Raw genomic sequence first — 6,000 nt, forward strand, 5'->3', positions numbered from 1 at the left:
ACTCCATTCTTTAAGAAGGATGGGAGGCAAAAGACAGGAAATTATAGGGTGGTTAGCCTGACTTCAGTGGTTGGTAAGGTTTTGGAGTCTATTATTAAGGATGAGGTATCAGGGTACTTGGAAATGCATGATAAAATAGGCCAAAGTCAGCATGGTTTCCTTAAGGGAAGATCTTGCCTGACAAATCTGTTGGAATTCTTTGAAGAAGTAACAGGCAGGATAGACAAAGGAGAGTCAGTGGATATTGTTTACTTGGATTTTCAGAAGGCATTTGACAAGGTGCTGCACATGAAGCTGCTAAACAAGATGGGAGCCCATGGTATTTTGGGGAAGGTACTAGCATGGATAGAAGATTGCTTGACTGGCGGAAGACAAAGAGTGGGAATAAAGCGGGCCTTTTCTAGTTGGCTGCCAGTGGCTAGTGGTGTTCCGCAGGAGTCGGTGTTGGGTTGCTACTTTTCATGTTATATGTGAATGATCTGGATGACAGAATTGATGGCTTTGTGGCCAAGTTTGTGGATGATACAAAGATAGGGGCAGGTAGTGTTGAGGAAGCAGGGAGTCTGCAGAAGGACTAGGACAGGTTGGGAGAACAGGCAAAAAAGTGGCAGGTGGAATACAGCACAGGGAAGTGTATGGTCATGCACTTTGGTGGAAGGAATAAAAATGTACCCTTTTCTAAATGGGGAGAGAATTCAGAAATCGAAGGTGCAAAGGGACTTGGGAGTCCTAGTGCAGGATTCCCTAAAGGTTAACTTGCTTGTTGAGTCAGTAGTAAGGAAGTCAAATGCAATGTTCGCATTCATTTTGAGAGGACTAGAATATAAAAGCAAGGATGTAATGCTGAGGCTTTATAAAGCGTGAGTCAGACCACATTTGGTGTATTGTGAACAGTTTTAGACCCCATAATCTAAGGAAGGTTGTGCTGGCATTGGAGGGGGTCCAGAGGAGGTTTTTGAGAATGATCCAGGGAATGAAAGGGTTAATGTACGAGGAGCATTTGATGGCTTTGGGCCTGTACTCACTGAAGTATAGAAGGGTGGGGGGTGGTCTCATTGTCTCATTTTAACCTACTGAATATTGAAAGGCCTGAATAGAGTGGATGTGGAGAGGATGTTTCCCAGTACTGGGCGAGTTGAGGACCAGAGGACACGGCCTCAGAATAAAAGGACGTCCCTTTAGAACAGATGAAGAGGAACTTATTCAGCCAGAGGGTGGTGTATCTGTGGAATTTATTGCCATAGGCGGCTGTGGAGGCCAAGTCATTGGGTATATTTGAAAGCAGAGGTTGACAGGTTCTTGATCAGTAAGGGTGTCCGAGGTTATGGGGAGAAAGCAGGAGGATGGGATTGAGAGGGAAGAATAAATCAGCCATGGTGAATGGCAGAGCAGATACAATGGGCTGAATGGCCTAATTCTGCTCCTATGTCTCATGGCCTTATGGAGGGAGGATAATTCCATCAGTGGGAGGTTTGAAGTGGCACAGATTTGAAGAGAGAATTAGCAGGGGGAGAATGAGGAAAAATTACTCACAGGTGTGTTGGAAAATCAGCCAATTAGGCTTTCAAAAGGGAATTACACTGTTTCAATGTTCCTGATCAACTGACAGTGAATTTTTAATATTTACAGCCAGCAATAGTGAAAACGACAAACTGATAGCATCTTAATTGTTAACACAACTCCTGGACTAAATGTTCCAGGAACTTACGACATCCGCCAGAGAAATGATGCAGTGTCTCCAAAAATATTTTGAGTTGAAGCCGGTTGCATTAGAGACAAGAACACAGATGCATATTAAAATCAATAAGTTTTATTTCTAACACCAATAAGGCAGGAGAGAGGTCTACGTCCATCCTGGTCCTGGGCTCCAAACAGAGATGCAGGTGGCAGGTTCTACTGCTGAATAGGTGCAATGCCTCATTAGTTACCAGAGGTCTGGTTGGTGCCAGACCTTGTCCCTTTCTGTCCTGCCACAGACTGTCCCAAGCCCTTCTTTCCGGTTTTTTTCCCCCAGAGTTGTTCAATGTCTTACCCACCCCTCCTTCATTGAGCATAGATTGGAAGTAGCCAAGTGGAAGTTCAGATACCTTCACACTGAACACTTGGAGCAACATAACTCCCCAGGGCCCGAGCATTCACTGTACAAGTCCTACCTTGGTTTGACTTCCCAAAATCCAACACCTCACTCTTAGCCAAATTGAAAGCCATTTCATATCTTTGCCCACTTACCTAACTGATCAAGCTCCCCTGTAATTTTTGATAACCTTCTTCACTGTCTACGATACAACCTATTTTAGCATCCACAAACTTACTAACCATTCACATCTAATTTGTTGATATAAATAACAAAGGTCCCAGCACCAACTCCTGTGGCACACCACTTGTCCCAGACCTCCAGTCCAAGAAACAGCCTTTGACCATCACTCTCTGCTTCCTACCATTGAGCTAATTATGAATCCAACCAGCTCTCTCTCTAGATCCCATGCAATCTAACCTTCCCGACTAGCCTGCCATGCAGGACCTTGTGAAAGGCCTTGCTGATGTCCATATAGACAATGTCTACCGTCCTATCCTCTTGGTTACCTCTTTGAAAAACTCTTGAGATTTGTCAGGCACAATTTCCCATGCACAAAGCCATACTGACTATCCCTAATTAGACCTTGCCTATCCAAATGGTGATAGATCCTAGCACTCAGAATTTCCAACAGTAACTCACCCATCATTCTCCAGCCTGTAGTTCCTTGGTGTTGTGAGGAAAGGTTCTTTCTGGTCTGAAAGGCAGAGGGCTTCAGACACAAGTCTTTGTATTTTAAAAAGGGAAAATTTATTTACAAAGACAAACACAGAGGACAGAATGGATGGGAACGGATGCACACTCACACACACAGGTGATCATGAGACGTGGGGGAAATCGCAACAGGGGTGAGATGCGCACACACACAATGAACTGGTTACAAATGATCAAGGAATAAACAATACAGTGCCTGACCACCTTGAATCTGGACAAACATTGGCTATAACACTCCCTGGGATCTTTAACTAAGTACCCTGAAGTAGTGCATAGCTTACCTTAACATCCTCAGAGAGAGAGGGAGAAAGAACCAGCACATGCAGCACTTTTTATAGTGCTGGAGAGCTGGGTGGAGCCAGCCTAGGTGATTCAAAAATGTCCAATGGGCCATGGCCAGGTACAACAGGTATTTACATAGGCCCAATGGTCAAGGTGTGTACTAATGGATGGGTGGAGCCAGACCTTGATTGACAATGGTGTCACTTTCGGCCATGTGCCCAATGGTGTCATCCCAGCCAGAGGGGTCAGTGTTGTCACGGTCACATGACAGCCATGACCTTTCACACTACACTTCGCTTGTCTTTGCTGCCCTTCTTAAATAATGGTACAACATTAGCCACCCTCTAGTCCGCTGGAATTTAACCGTGGCTAAAGATAAAACAAATATCTCTGCAAGGGTCTCCACAATTTCTTCCCTAGCTTCCCACAAGGTCTGAGGATGCACATCAAGTCCTGGGGATTTATCCATCTTAATGTGCTTTAAGGCTGCCAATACCTCATCCTTGGTAATTCATATGTGGTCCAAGACATCATCACTTATTTCCCTCACTTCTCTAGCATCCCTCATTTTCTCAGCAGTAAAAACTGATGAGAAGTATCCATTAAAAATCTTGCCCACCTCCTGTGGCTCCACACGCAGATGGCCATGCTGATCTGTAAGGGGACATATTGTCTCCCTAGCTATCCTTTTACTCTTAACATGCCTATGGAATCTCTTGGGATTTTCCTTAACCCTGCCTGCCAGATCCATCTCATGCCCTCTTGATTTCCCTCTTGTGTGTACTCCTACACTTCTTATATGTCATTGAGGAATTTGTTTGTTCCCAATTGCCTAAACCTAATGTATGCATCCTTTTTTCTGTCCAGAGTCTCAATATCTCTCGTCAGCCAAGGTTTCCTAAACTTGCCAGTCTTGCCCTTCACCCTGGCAGGAACATGCTGCCCCTGGACTTTTGATATCACACTTTTCAAAGCCTCCCACTTGCCAGTTGTCTCTTTACCAGTAAATAGTTTCACCCAATTGACCTCTGCAAATCCCACCTAATGGCTCCAAAATTGGCCCTGCCCCAGTTTAGGACCTTAACCTGTGGATCCATCTTATCCTTCTCCATAATCATTTCAAAACTAATAGAATTATGGTCACTGGACCCAAAGTGCTTCACAACTGACACTTCAGTTACCTCTTTCTCTAAGAGGAGGTCCAGTGTTGCACCCTCTTCTAGTAGGGCCCTCTGTATATTGACTAAGGAAACTCTCTCGGACATATTAAACAAACTCCACCTGCCCAAGCCCTTTGCACTATAGATGTCCAGATCAATGTTAGGGAAGATAAAATCTCCCACTAGTACTACCCTATTACACTGTACTAGTACTACCCTACTACACTGGTCCACGCACACAATGACCATTTGGGAGCGGCCATTGTGTGCGTGGACCAGTGTTAGAGTGGGGGACTGAGGCTTTGGCTCAAGAGGCTTCGACAAGAAGAGGCGAAGGTAAGTCTCTGGTAGGTTCTTTCTTTCTGTCTTGCTTTGGTGTTTCTTTTAGTGCCAGGCAAGAGTAGTTAGAATGCCTCCAGGGTGAGTGGTGTGTTCATCTTGTGAGATGTGGGAGTTCTGGGAGACATCCAGTCTTCCTGATAACTGCATCTGCATGAGGTGCATCCAGCTGCAGCTCCTTGCAGACCGTGTCAGGGACTGGAGCTGCAGCTGGATGACCTTCAGCTCCTATGGGATAATGAGGAATTCATAGATAAGAGCTACAGGGAGGCAGGTAGCTGGGTGACTGTCAGGGGAAGAACAGAGAATAGGCAGGTAGTGCAGAGTACACCTGTAGCCATTCCCCTCAATAACAGGTATAATGCTTTGTATACTGTTGGGGGGAGAACCTACCAGGAGAAAGCCGCAGTGACCAGGTCTCTGGCACTGAGCCTGGTCGTGTGGCACAGAAGGGAAGTGGGGAGAAGAGGAGAGCGATAGTGATAGGGGATTCCATAGTAATGGGGGGAGACAGAAGATGCTGTGGACATGAAAGAGACTCTTGCATGGTACGTTGCCTTCTGGGTGCCAGGGTCAGGGATGTCTTGGATTGGGTCCATAATATTCTGAAGGGGGAGGGTGAACAGCCAGAGGTCGTGGTACATATTGGTACCAATGACGTAGCTAGTAAAAGTGATGAGGTCCTGAAGAAGGAATACAGGGAGCCAGGTAGGAAGCTGAAAAGCAGGACCTCAAGTGTAGTAATCTCTGGATTGCTGCCTGTGCCATGCGCCAGTGAGGATAAGAGTAGGTTGATTTGGCAGATGAATGCGTGGCTGAGGAATTGGGGCAGGGTTTCAGACCTGTACAAAAGGAACGGGTTACACATGAACTGGAGAGGGACCACTGTTCTTGCGGGCAGGTTTGCAAGAACTGTTGGGGAGGATTTAAACTAGTTTGGCAGCGGGATGGGAACCAGAGTGATAGGTCAGAGGCAGGTGCGTTCAGTGTACAAGTAGATGTAGAGTGTAGAAAGACGGTGAGGAACAATAGGCATTTGAAATGGCAAAATTGCAGTTAGTTGGAAGGGCTGAAGTGTGCCTAATGCGAGAAGTATCAGGAACAAGGGTGATTAATTTAGAGCATGGGTAAATACATGGAACTACGACGTGATGACCATTTTAGAGATTTGGCTGTCGCAAGGGCAGGAATGGCTGCTGGATATTCCGGGGTTTAGATGTTTCAAAAGGGACAGGGACAGAGGTAAAAGAGGTGGGGGAGTGGCTTTACTGATCAGGGACAGTGTCACAGCTGTAGAAAGGGAGGACGACCTGGAGGGATTGTCTACTGAGTCAGTGTGGGTGAAAGTCAGTAACAGGAAGAGAGCGATCACTCTACTGGGAGTATTCTGCAGACCCCACAATAGCAGCAGAGACACTGAGCAGCAGATCA

The sequence above is a fragment of the Pristis pectinata genome, chromosome 7 (assembly GCF_009764475.1).
Source record: "Pristis pectinata isolate sPriPec2 chromosome 7, sPriPec2.1.pri, whole genome shotgun sequence".
In the NCBI taxonomy this organism is placed as follows: Eukaryota; Metazoa; Chordata; class Chondrichthyes; order Rhinopristiformes; family Pristidae; genus Pristis; species Pristis pectinata.